Below are 15,104 nucleotides of genomic sequence, written 5' to 3' on the forward strand. Positions count from 1 at the left end.
TCTCTGTTATTCGCGTCTTCTGAGCATTAAATCAAATATGCTTGTACAGGTAGTTCCTCCAGCCTTTAGATGGACATTTGCCTTACCAGTATCAGAGTAAATAGTATTTATATTCTAGTAACTAGGCGAATATAAATATAGGGAATGTAACAACATCTCTAGCAATTAGCAATAACTATCTTGCATCTTACATTTTGAAGTTTCGTCAAAAGTAATATAACAAAAATAACGAATTCCATTATCAGATTGCAAAATCAAAAGCTCAAGCACATCATACGAATGGAAAACACTGTCATATTCCTGACTTGGTACAGGTATTTCCTTATGTAGAAAATGGTAGATTAAACCTGGTTTTAAGCTAAACCTCTCTCTGTTTTACAGTCGTATAAAATTCCATTATATATGATACTTTATTTCCTCCTATAGGAGATTGATACAAGACAATATGCATATATTATTTACAACTAAAATGACCATAGAACGATAACACAATGGCGGGATGTATACTACCAAAATTGGACTACAAAGTAAAGGTTAATAATATACAAAGACAAATGAAAGAACACTACGACACGTGATTAAAATGACAAACAACGTCAGGACCTAGAATCTATACTTCAACTTCATAAGTGTTTCTCGTTTCTCGTTTTTTATATAGATTAGACCGTTGGTTTTCCCGTTTGATTTTTGGGGCCCTTTAAAGCTTGCTGTTCGGTGTGCGCCAAGGCTTCGTGTTGAAGACCGTACTTTGACCTATAATTGTTTACTTTTATAAATTTTGACTTTGATGGAGAGTTGTCTCATTGGCACTCATACCACATCTTCTTATATCTATTCAAGAACATCATGTAATTTTTTATGTGAAATCGATACGGAATATTCATCGACAAGGTCTTGGTGTCTTTCGATGAACTTTTTTAGAAAAAGGACGAGGTGTTCTTTGACAAGTGAAAGTTTTCGACAAGAATGAAGAATTAATCAATAATACAACAATTGCTGTTCCATTTTTAACCAGCAAGTTTTGTTAAATCGCGTTTTACTTGAATAAATATAAGTGAAATACGCAGTTAAAAGTGCCCAATTATTTACTTTAAATTTCGGTCAATCAACAAAAAAGAACTATACATACACAATTATTCTAACTGGTTTATATATTATCAACGAACACATTTTTGATTTGCCAATATTAAATATTTTTCATTATGTTATAGATTCAGTATACATAAAAATCAATAGAGTTTTTCCAGGAATAGTAACAGTATGTTTAAGATCCTTTTAAAAGAAATATGTAGATCGTCACGAGTAGTGATATAGAAGATTAAATACAGTAAGTATTAAGAATACAGTAAGTATCAAGTGGGTTGATTTTAATTGATATTTTATAAATTTTCTTTCTATGTTGTGATGTTACACTATTGTTTCAGGTTGGGTGAAGGTTCGCGTCTATTAAAACGTTAAAAACTCGCTGCATTTGTTTGCACCTGTCCTAGTCAGGAACCTGATGTTCAGTGGTTGTCATTTGATGTGGTTAATAAGTGTTTCTCCTTTCTCGTTTTATATAGATTAGACCGTTGGTTTTCCTGTTTGAATGATTTTACACTAGTCATTTTGGGGCCTTTTATAGTTTACTGTTCGGTGTGAGCCAAAGCTCCGTGTTGAAGGCCGTACTTTGACCTATAATGGTTTACTTTTACAAAGTGTAACTTTGATGGAGAATTGTCTCATTGGCACTCATACCACATCTTTTTTTATATATAAACAAAGGCATAAATTACAGCATAAATTTTTATGGGGTTAAAGTTTTACAAGAGCAGAAACATACCCCTTGCCTATTTAGACAAAACGTTGAAAAGTATACTATAAACGTAATACCGCCACTGTTTTAGAAATCAACAAATAGTGCCATTTGTAAAATGATATGTGGTTAGCAAAACAAGTGCTGAAATTATGAAAAAATGTTTGTTTACAGGGATGTTCACAAAGACAGAAAAACATTTCGTTCCAGGAAAAAGATTTATATCCGAACTTGTATGCACAACAACTGCTGCTGGTGGAATATCAATCCCGAGCATGTCATCAGCTCAGTAGCCAGAACTTCAGTACATACACAATTTATGATTAATAATTCTAATATTGTCACTTATAAATTTATAATTATTAAGAAGTTTAGGGTTCAACTCCAACCAGCAAATTGGTTATCATTTTAGGTCTTTTAGAAAGTACTTGTATCTCATATATCCCAGCGAACTTGAAATTAAGGATACTACTGATACACTGCTTCATACCTTGATCTGTTCCTCTATATTGACACAGATGGACGACTTCACACTAAAATCTATAACAAACGGGATGCTTTCAACTTTCCAATTATCAATTTCCCATTTCTCAGCAGTAACATACCCTCTGCTCCGTCTTATGGTGTTTACATATCTCAATTGATACGTTATGCTCATGCATGTTCACACTATACTGACCTTATATACAGGAGTGTGCTCCTTACGCAGAAACTGCTCCAACAGTGTTATGAGGAGGAAAAGATTAAAAAAGACACTCTGCAAATTTTATAGACACCATCACGAATTAGTTGATCTATATGATGTGTCTGTGTTTAAACTAACTAATGACATTTTACCACGTTTTAGATTGTGGTTTAAATCTTCTGTTTGCTAAGTACCAAATGTGACCTATTCTCAAATATGACCGTTATACCGAGTGTGAATTTGCATTGCTATACGACGTGTCTCGGTATTTTGTACATCCAACATTCATGTTTTTAATTTTGATGTTTCTGTTATGGTATCGGTTGAATAATGAGTTATGTCTAATCGTTTGTTGTCCAAATAATTAAAAATTTGCCTTTCAATACCATAATTGTCATATTCCCGAATATGACTGTTATACCGAGTGTGAATTTAAAATGCTATACGACGTGTCTCGGTATTATTTACATCCAACATTCATGTATTTATTCTTGATGTTTCTGTTGGATAATCTGTTATGTCCTATCGTTTGTAGTCAAAATAATTATGAAATTGCCTTTCCATAACATCATTGTCATAAAATTGTTTGGACGAGTAATGGTAAATAATTGTATAAAGTTCGAGATTTCATGTTAGGTACGTAAGCGCGTCACTGTTTTTGATATCCTGTGGTGTTTGTCGTTGATGGAATATGTTCGTTGTTGTTCTGCGGTTTGCATGTTGTGTCGACTATTATATTATTTGTTTGTGTGTTCTCTGTGATGAATGTACTTGCGTGTGTTTGTGCTGTATTTCTTTCACGCAGTGTTGTCATTTTAGCGATGTAATTTTTTTTAACCTTGTCATAAAGCGGGAGGTTTGGCATGCTATTAAACCAAATTCAACCCACCATTTTTTTCTTAAAATGTCCTGTACCAAGTCAGGAATATGGCAGTTGTTATCAAATAGTTCGTTTCTATGTATGTCTATACCAAAATTCTACAATGAATTTGCTATAAAATTACGATGTCGATATATATTAAGCCAAGAAAAAACTGACCTTCATCCATTTCGTAACAATACAGGATATAAACCGGCTTCTACGTGCCATACGTTGGAGAATTATATCAATTTAACGCAGCTTGAATTGTCTTTTCTACTAATATAAAAAAATATAAAAAAAACAATCTTACTAAGGACGAAAGAATAGCAATACGCAATTTGAAAAAATGATAAAACAATAATAATAAAACAATAATAATAAAAAAGGCAGATAAAATTCAAATTGTGAAATTTTAGACAGGCTAGACTACATAGCAGAAGTCACAAGACAACTAAATACTCAACATTACTGCCAATTAGATTCATTTAACATAGTAGAATTAAAACCCAGTTCATTGAGTATGTTAAATCGTTATACGACCAAGGCATTATCGACAACATATCATTTAATTTTTTAACAAATGGTCAAATATTAAGAGATGCACGTATAGGGAGAATTTATATTCTTCCAAAAATTCACCGTCTTGAAACGGAGACGTTCAAACAAATACAACATGATGGATTAAATGAATTAAATGTAATACCACCTGACAGACTAATTATATCACAGTGTGGTTCCGTAACTGAACTTATCGATCATTATGTTGATTATTTTCTAATACCTATAGTTCAAAATCAATCTACATATATAAAGGATACTACATCTTTCATTAATATCATTGAGAAATTAAAACCTTAGGCAAATAGCATTTTGGTTTCGTATGATATAACACAGATGTTTACCAATCTTCCTGAAGCTGCTTTAATAAGTGCTGTTGAACGAGCCAATGATAATTTTGATAAACCAAACTTCAAAGTCAAGGCTCCGCCGGACAATGTATTAATTCATCTATTGAGACTCATTTTAGAAAACAATGTATTTGAATTTGATGGGAAAATATATAAACAAATAATAGCTACGGCAATTGGTGCAGTCCCTTCACCGGAAATCTGTGACATACTAATGTTCGAAATAATGAATCAAATAATTTCTGCATTTCAACATAAAGACAAAATATTCTATCATGGCAGATATAGGGACGATGGATTCATAAAATATGATGGAACATCAGATGAAATTACAGAATTTGTTCGTCGTGCAAATAATTATAACCCTTTATTAACGTTCACCTATGAAATCTCAAACGATAAAATGTTGTTCTTAGATGTTGATGTAATTAAAGGTCAAAGATTTACAACACATGGCATTCTTTACCTTGAAATACATTTTAAAGAAACAAATTCTTATCTGTATTTGCATAGAAATAGCTGTCACTCACAGTATGTATTCCGAGGATTTATCAAAGGTGAAGCAATACGGCAGATTAGAAACACAAGTGACCAGAACAAATTAATAATCAATCTAAGTAATTTCAAAGTGAAATTATTAGATAGGGGTTATGATAACGTCGAAATAGATGACAGTATTATTGATGCTTTATCAATTGACCGTACTGAATTATTACAACAAAATAAATCGAAAGAAACAGAAAATATTCCGTTAGTTTAATAACTAAATATAACCCATATATACGTAAAATAAAAAAAAAAAAAAAAAAAAAACGTATCATGAAACACCGGCATTAATTGCAGTTTGACAAAGATTGTGTACAAATATTCAATGTTGCACCAATAGTTGCGTATATAAAAGTGTAGGGAATATGCTTTGCAGATCAAAGTTAAAGACTTTGACATAAAATTGACAGTTGGACCCCTGATGATGGCAAACCTGTCACAATATCTAGATCTATTGACGAAGAATTAAAATATGAATATATCAATATATACATGAATAATTTTCATATTTGATTATATTAAAATTATGCATCTTAAGTTGACCATCCCAAGCTTTAACTGCCGAAACACCCAAGTAGAGTAGGGTTTAATCAGGCAATATGGGATGCGTGGTTCCATGAGTGTTTTATAATAACAAAGCGTTTCGAATACATGGAATTTATAAAGTGTTCTTTTAATTTAACGGCACATGGTCGATAGTGCTGCTGTTGAACTATCAGTTCCTAATTTGAAGAAACGAGAAATAATTGCGAATAGAATGACGTTCAACAGAAGTTCCATAACTATTCTATCAACGTCCGCACATCTTCACGTTAAAGTTAGTGTGTTTTTCAACATTTTCCGGGGCCGCAGAAAGGGGTTCAATATACTGAATTAACTGACTAAAAATTAAATATATCGTTAAATTAGTGTTTCTCGTATAAATAGATATAATTTAATTTTACTGCTCATTCACTCGAATATATTACCGAAATAATGTTCCTTTAACCACAGTCATAAACAATACGGATGATTGTCGCTAAATCTCATTTGACTGAATGGTGACGGATGTTATGCGCACGTTCTGGGGTTTTTTCTCCTTAGCATGAGATGAATTTCCCAAGGACTCGATTCGCCTGAATTTTTATTAGTCGTATTCTTCTTCTTTGTGGGAAATTAAAATGTTCATCATGAACGTAGTTCCTTCTTCGGCGGCTCTTGTGTCGGACTTGATTACAAATAACGTATTCTTAACTAGTCCAAAAATTATGACGTCTTGAAGCAAAAAAATAAAATAGCCTGTCAAGACGTCATAATTATCTGGACTTATTCTTGACTTAACTGCAGTTGGACTGTTACCTCGTATAGTCTTATCCTCAATCAAATATCAATAATAGTCATCTGCTATTAACAAATCACGAAAAAAACATCATGTCCTGAAAGTGGGTGCGCCAATCTCAATTCGCAAAGGTATGATAAGCTAGTTGCATCGGAAGTATGTACCCGTATTGGGGAAGTTTTTTTAGGAACAATCAACATTTTCAGTTTTATGCATCTTTTTTCATCCGTGCGTACAAATATTATTTTCCAAATGGCTAACTGACTCATTACCTCCTTCAAATCAAGAAATTGATACTACTACTGTTCATTCTAGTTTTAAATTCTAAATTTTAGTTGTTCTGCTAGACCCTCTTTAACAAAAGAGCGCTGAGCCCCTTCATCGAAAATTATGTTTGAGTCCATACTCAATTGAGCGTTCAAATGCGCCTTTGCTATCGTAGTTTTGTGAAGAACTGGTGAATATATAGTGGAGTGCATTGCTGATGCGATTTTAACTATACTTTGCTGGACTGATTAGGTGGGTTTGCCATCATTAGTAACATATTTCGAAGTACAAGTGCCCGAAAAACGAAGATTGATTCTTAATTAAATCTGCTATTCAGGGGCTGCAAAGACAATTAAAAGAAGCTTTTTTTTTGTTAAAGGAATTCCAGTCGGGCTTTTTGTCAATAATTTTCATACATGTATTTGTTGCATGTTACTTTCCGCCATACATATTATATGACTTCCGCTTGTGAAAGGCTACTAGCACTGTCGTTGTTATCTAGTGCGTTAGTTTTAGCAAGATATACCATGCTTTACAACGTTTTATCTGATTCTAGATTACACTTTTGTCCGGCTTCTAGTATACTTATCTCATTAAATAATCGTTGTCTGAGTTTTTAAGATACCACTTTTTCAAACTATGTTGTTTACGTGTAATATTTCCGTTAATTCAACTTTGACGTTTATGTCGTGTAACAGGTATAAGTAATGTACCATACGATTCCTGACTTGTCATAAAATCTGCAGCATGACTATATCGTATTGTTGGATGCTGGTAGAGCTAACAGAGTCTGCGTGTATGTGTGTGTGATCTTTTGATTTTGTCCGAACTGATGTAATAGATTTATAGCTTTAGTGTAATTCACATTTGTTAGTGCAAATCCCGAAACTGTTGTTAAAACCTCGTTTTGAAGAAGGGATTTCAAGTAGTTGAATTCCTGGGCGTCTGTTAATGAGATATTATTATGAATTGTTGTCTAATAAGATCCCAGAATGCCTGTCAATTGCAAATACTGCCGTAGAACTTTGAAAGTGCTTACGCGGGCAATTGGTGAACTTGAAAATTGCTGTTGGATATATGAGTGTGCATGAGTTGCGAATTGAACGATGCTGTTTTGGTTTCTATTAACATCGCAGCTCTAAGCTAAAGTGTCTAGTGTACTGTCTTTTATTTAGAGTGAATAGCAAGTACAAGCGGTTGTGTTTCTAGAAATTTACGCATCTTGCATATATTCGCCTCTAAAATGACAGCATTATCCTCTGAATAAAAAATCTCCGTTGTAAGTTCTTCTTCAGACAATTCACTAAACATCTGAGTGTCTAAATCCGACAAATATCTTTATGTTTCAAAGCATAAATCAAAAATGGTCGAAAGTTCATCTCTGACGAATTCTTCGTAAGATTTATCACCTTCAAATCTCTGCAAAAGTTTTTCGAGAGCGCTCTTGTGTCCGAAAGTGTTCCTTTCAATTTTGTAAACATTTTCCAGAAGTCACGGCACTATAGTATTGTGAAGATACCGAATTTGTAAGATGTATATTTGTATTACGTTAGCCACATTGAAGTACAGAGTAACAACTGCATAATAGATCTAGAATGACATTTCAGTTCCGTAACTGTCCCTATCAACGTCCGCACAACATTACGTTAAAGTTCGTGTGTTTCTTAACAGTCCAGAAGAGAATTTTCAGCACAGAAGTCAGAACTAGATACTGACATGATTCAGCACAAACCTGTAATACATTGTCCCGTTCTAAGTTTTTAAATTAATAATAAACTCAGGTTTCTATTCCACCAGGCAAAGTTAACAATAGAAGGATGGGACTATTATTTTAAGGTCCGTCTTATCATATAGCTTTTAAACTGTTTCGTAATGTACCATACGATTCCTGATTTGTCATAAAATCTGCAGCATGACTATATCGTATTGTTGGATGCTGGTAGAGATAACAGAGTCTGCGTGTATGTGTTTGTGATCTTTTGATTTTGTCTGAACTGATGTAATAGATCTATAGCAATAGTGTAATTCAAATTTGTTATTGCAAATCCCGAAACTGTTGTTAAAACCTCGTTTTGAAGAAGGGATTTCAAGTAGTTGAATTCCTGGGCGTCTGTTAATGAGATATTATTATGAATAGTTGTCTAATAAGATCCCAGAATGCTTGTCAATTGCAATACTGCCGTAGAACTTTGAAAATGCTAACGCGGGCAATTGGTGAAATTGATAATTGCTGTTGGAAATATGAGCGTACATGAGTTGCAAATTGAACGATGCTGTTTTGGTTTCTATTAACATCGCAGCTCTAAGCTAAAGGGTCTAGTGTACTGTCTTTTATTTAGAGTGAATAGCAAGTACATGCGGTTGTTTCTAGAAATTTACGCATCTTGCATATATTCGCCTCTAAAATGACAGCATTATCCTCTGAATAAAAAATCTCCGTTGTAAGTTCCTCTTCAGACAATTCACTAAACATCTGAGTGTCCAAATCCGACAAATATCTTTATGTTTCAAAACATAAATCAAAAATGGTCGAAAGTTCATCTCTGACGATTTCTTCGTAAGATTTATCACCTTCAAATCTCTGCAAAAGTTTTCGAGAGTGCTCCTGTGTCCGAAAGTGTTCCTTTCAATTTTGTAGACATTTTCTAGCAGTCACGGCACTTAAGTATTGTGAAGATACCGAAGTTGTAAGATGTATATTTATTTACGTTAGCCACATTGAAGTACAGAGTAACAACTGTATAATAGATCTAGAATGACATTACAGTTCCGTAACTATCCCTATCAACGTCCGCACAACATCACGTTAAAGTTCGTGTGTTTCTTAACAGTCCACAAGAGAATTTTCAGCACAGAAGTCAAAACTAGGCACTGGCATTATTCAGCACAAACCTGTAATACATTGTCCGTTTTTAAATTAATAATAAACTCAGGTTTCTATTCCACCAGGCAAAGTTGACAATAGATGGATGAGACTATTATTTTAAGATCCGTCTGGTCATATAGCTTTTAAACTGTTTCGATTCTTATACATGTTTGCTTTCCAAATATTCAGGTATGATAATTCATGATAAGGGTAAATCTGGAAAAGCGCTTCGGACGGGCATGAACTTGTTGAAGTGTTGTTTGCCTTTGCTACAGCCCTGGCTCGATACTGCAGTCCCTGAGGGTATACCAACTCCGCAGTAAGTACTGCGGTTCTTACATGATTCATGAGGAACCTTTCTCAAATTGTCCGTTTATAAATTTATAAATTATTAAGACTCTAAAGTTGCAACTCCTTCAGTCAAAGTTGTCCTGAGATGGATTTGACTGTTATATTGAGGTCCTTTTTTGTCAAATTGTTTTACAACTGTTTCGGTTTTCATACATCATTAGCTTTCAAATGTACGGCATTGAGAGTTCCTGAAGAAAAGCGCTACAGATGCATGACATTTTATAAAGTGATGATTTCATTTTGACTAATAAATTATCATTTTTGTTCAATTATTCATGCAACACATATATGTAAGCAATCTAAGTACGAAAAAAAATGCAAAATAAATAAAGATAACAACAACACAACAAACACACATTCAGACACTGTGGCAATAGTGTGACTATTGATCGTTTAAATGATAATACTAAATGCGACTAATTTGTACTTCCTTTTTTGTATACATAATTTTCTGATTGTCATTACTTGGTAAATATGATATCAATTTTATGAACAGGTGAACTTAAGGTTTTTTTAATTATATAAAAAGAAATGTTATTTTTGAATTTAGTAGAATGCAAACTACATCTCACAACAGTGAGCCAACTCCATCATTATATATCCAACAGGACATCTAGCGCGTCAACAAATATTTAATGTGAAGACATTTCAGATATTGGGTGGTGTGCAAATAGCGATCGGTGGAATATTAGTGATCTTGAGTGTAATTGAATTGATAGGATTTTATTCCTGGTTGGTGTTTTAATTATTAATATTAGTATGCTCTTTGTGGGTAAGTATATATACTTTACATTATATTTTGTTAAAGAATGGAAATTGTATGAACATGAATTGATGCATTATATTAAATTTGACATTGCTATAGGTACAGATTCTAAGTTAGACTATATTGATTATGTATTTTTTAATATCTTTGCTGCTTCTGAAAAGGTTAACTTTCTGAAATCCTGTAAAAGTTTTGCATCTTTTATTGGCGTAATTAAGTGTAAATTGCCCTTCAACTTTTATACTTTCGGATTTCCTATGGTTGGTGTCAGATTCACCCGATGAGAAATAAGTTTTCAAAATGCGCATTTGGTGCATTTACCCTAATACGGTATAATATGGTTTATATTTCCACCAATGGGTTGATGACTTTGCTGAACACTTCTGTAAACTGTGAGTATCCTCATCCCAGTGGCAAATGTCTTTATACATGCAGGATATTACCTGTTTAATGAGCCTGGAGAAATTAAGGCAAATAAATATAGTTTAATTCTAGTTAGATTAATATCATCCCGATATACAGGGGTTTCGTGGCGAGTCTTGCTGTTTTTTGTTTAGGTTTTAAAGTTGATTGTTCATTTTTCCAATTACCACCTTTGTTTTTAATTTAAGAATGCACCTGTAAAATATATAACCCGGTTTACATAAATAGTAAGAATTAATCGGACAATTTCTGTTGAAATGTCATCCATCCGAAACTCCGAAGAGTTAACATTACCGATGTTTGTAGTGCTATTTTACAATGTTTTGATGACGTCAAGCTTCAATGTCCATGTATGTAAAGGAAACGTTTTGATTTGTCGACTCTCTACGCTACACTTCCACAAAATCTTATCAAACACCTTTTTCCGATTTGATTGAATTGTGAATTAAAAAAAAAAACAAGTTTGCAAATTAACTTCTTGCAACTTTATAAACTTGTCGTATGTAATGAATGCTATAATTATGATAGATTTTCCTTCTAGAAGTGTGATGAGACGAATAAAGCTCTGCAACTTTATAAAGCTATCTTATGTCATGACTGAGATAATAATTTTGATGAGACGAATGAAGTTCTGCATCTTTATAAACTTGTCGTATGTAATGAATGCTATAATTATGATGGATTTTCCTACTGGAAGTATAATGAGACGAATGAAGTTTTAATTTGTTCTCCAGAACAACATTTATATGCGTTTCGGCAATAAAGTTTATCGACAGGTTGTCAGTATTGCTATGGGAACCCATTGTGCCCTTTCAATAGCAGATTTGTTCCCGTGTTGTAGAAAATCACAGTTATAGCCAACCTCTGTCTAATCCATTTAATTGATAAATTTAACAACACTTACCGTTATCTTTATATTATGTTAAAAAAAACAGAATTTTCTAAATATACTGCCGAAATTTGCTAATTCATTTAATCAATAAAATCAGCAGCAAATGTCCCTTTCTAAATTATGATATTTCAGTTTCAAAAAGGGACATTTTTTTCCTATGCAAATTTTTTATTTTTTGGAAGGTGATGTTTCTTTAGCCTCATGTTATAGCAATGGGATCTAAATGAACGTAATCTGTGTTTTACTGATAAATCATAAGTCAAGGATTTCGTTACTACAAATTACTTCAAACCTTTACAAACTTCTTTCAAAGTTTTGGTTTTATAAGTTTGGCTATACTTTTTATCGAGTCTGAAAAGTTAAATATATATATTCCGTAAAAACTTATTGGTGCTCTAAATAAACTGATTCTAAAGTTACCAATATAATACTGCAATGAGATCTTTGAAATATTTAAAATCGGTATAAATATTCATTTTGTTGTTAAAAAATCATATCACAATTAAATATTATGGTTAAAAAATCATAGCACAATTAAATATTATTGTTAAAAATCATAGCACAATTGAATATTATTGCTATGCAGCTATGAAAATTCATCTTTTTTTCATTTGGCACTGTACAAGTTAATGTTTATCTATGACTGTTTCTGACGTCATTTCGCTAAATATGTGTTCTAATTGATCTTTTAGTTTTAGACACATGTTTTTTATTAGTTTCGATTGGTTTTGAACTAGCTTTTAGAAGCTACAACTACTTTTCTTTTCTAGTAAAGCCCTTTTCACCTTTTTATAGTTCGTTGATATGCTGTGGTATTACACCACTATCCAAGATTAGAGAAGCGTTGGGCGTCCGCACACATGATTAACGCCAGAAAATTCTGTATGAGCCTGTAATTTGGTGGTTGTAATTCTTATTATATATCATTTTCGTTTTTTTTTTATTGTTTTGTACTTGTTTTGTTCTATCAGCAACCAAGACATCTGTTATTGTATATGAAACATTAGGCCACGAAACATTAAACATTAAAGATAGAACAACATGTACTCCTTCAAAACTGTTATTAAACTCATGGTATGTAATAACGCACAAAATACATGTCGCTGTGACTGAATTCTAGAACAAGATTATATCATCGATTTAAACCAGTGTACGTATGCCACATTTGTTCTCTTTCAGGTTATTTTGCGGTACCACATATAGCATTTTCTACCCCAGGAATAGATTACATAAGATAGGCAAATCCTTTTAGAAGTGTGGGTCCTCTATGCTCTTCAACTACGTACTTTATTTGGCCTTTTTAATTTATTTGATTTGAGCGTCACTGATGAAACTTTTGAATCCCAAAATTTATGATGAATTTATGTACATTTAATCAAAAACCTTTTTTGAAACAATTATAGTTTGTCATGACTGGATGCCTACCAATATGCATGTCAAAGAATACAGAATCAAGCTTTATATGCCAGGTATAGATCATTGAATGAATCTTAAAAAAAAGGAAAAAAAAACGTATGCCAAATCATCCTTAAACTGTTCACAAAGCAGTACTTTGCATTTTTAGGAAATGAACACATCTTAAATGTAATTGATGAAATAGACTACAACATATCTAATATCAGTTCATTCAAACTACGAAAGACATTTTGGGACCTTTTATAGCATACTATGCGATATTTGTTTATCTCATTGATGAAAGATATCAGATGAGCTTAATTCTAACTTCTAAATCATTTGGTCTCTGGTGGGGAGTTGTATCATTGGAAGTCATACGGTATCTGCTCATTTTGACATTCTGTTGGTACATGTGGTAGAATTTCTTGTTTCTTACTTGACTTTTTACTTTCAAAACTTGTCATTTCTATATTCAAAGTTACATGTCTCACTCCCAAATTGGGACTGAAAAATGTCTATTTGGTAAAATACATATATATTAACTTAAGTATAATTATGATAATAAATCACTAAATTAGTGCGGACCAGAATCTTTCATAAGCATTTGCTTTACTATTTTTGTTTGCAATATAGAATTCTTTAAACTGGTAATGTCTTTTTTCTGGAGTTTAGTCCTGTTACACTAAGAGCTATTTTTCTTAGCTTACATTGAAGATAAAGTGTTTAGCTATAATAATTAACAAACTTATAAACAAACTGGTATAGGTTTTGCTCATTGTTGAAGTCCGTACGTACGGTGACTTATAGTTGTTAATTTCTGTGTTTTTTTATTTCTTTGTTGTCTCATTGGCAAGCATACCACATCTTCTTATTTTTATATTTAAGTCAGAAATCCCAACAAAATCGTTTTCTAGCTGGTGCTTAATTTATCATCAAATAATTTGATTTTCTGGAAAAAATGACAATCAAATATTGTAGCTTCAGTTTTAGTTACTTTGATATTAAAAGAAAAAAGTACCCTATGAGCCCATGTGCTCATAGAAAGAACTAACAGCTTATAACCAAAGAAAATTTTCGTTACATATATTATATACTATGAGGCCCCTAAAACCATGCAATTTTTCACGCAAATTTGTACTCATAGTTGTCAATCCAAGTTTTGACGACACTTATTAATGCTCAAATCGAAAGTGTTAAGTAGTATGCGTCTTTTCTGGGATATCTAGACATGTATCTTTTCCGTTTCATTTTTTTAAACGAATGCAAGCTTCAGGGTTTAGAGTCAAAACGGTCTTGTTTGATCAAATATATTCCAGAATTTAGATTAGTATGGAAACGACTGGTATATTTTAAACTTTTCCATAACCGGATTATCCATTATTGAAGCAATAGTTGCAATCATTTTAGCTTCTTACTGTTGCTGCTGTTCGCCTTGGGAAACATCATGTCAGTAGGTATCTATGTAGTTATCATGTTACAAGATTACTTTATTGTATTGTTTAAATCCAATCGGCAAATATATAGATATGTATGATTTTATATTGCGAATTTCAAATACGAAATGCATATTAAGCAATTGTCAATAGCGATAGGAAGTGAAAAAAAAGAAAAGTTTAGCGTAAGAGACATAGCATTAGGTATCATATGAAAATTTCAATTTCGTGTAATTTTATTGAGATACATGTATTCCCTTTGACATAAAAATACAAGTCTGCAGATTCTTACACAGCTATATTTTGATACCTTTAGCTGATACTTTTCTGAACAAATTATTCAATTTGAACATCATATATTCTGTGCAACTTTCTCATTCCTAAATATGGTATAAACTAGTTAACAGTGTTACTGTATCAGTTTCATATATTCAATTCATTAACAAATTCAGATTTATTTAAAACAAATCGTATTGTAAAGTATGCATGACCAACACATGTATTGTAAGATTAATGGCTCATCAAAACTTGTTTGTACATTTACTTACATAAGTTTACAATAATCGTCATTTTAATTTTCAACAGATGGTTGTTTTA

General features: G+C 32.4%; 1 long non-coding RNA gene across 1 annotated transcript in view; it reads left to right on the forward strand.

Moving 5' to 3' along the window:
* Nucleotides 1-15,104, forward strand: part of LOC127703067 (uncharacterized) — a 115,793-nt gene that overhangs the window by 89,214 nt on the left and 11,475 nt on the right. The window lies entirely within an intron of this gene.

This window comes from Mytilus californianus, unplaced genomic scaffold (assembly GCF_021869535.1).
Source record: "Mytilus californianus isolate M0D057914Y unplaced genomic scaffold, xbMytCali1.0.p SCAF_5, whole genome shotgun sequence".
Taxonomy (NCBI): domain Eukaryota; kingdom Metazoa; phylum Mollusca; class Bivalvia; order Mytilida; family Mytilidae; genus Mytilus; species Mytilus californianus.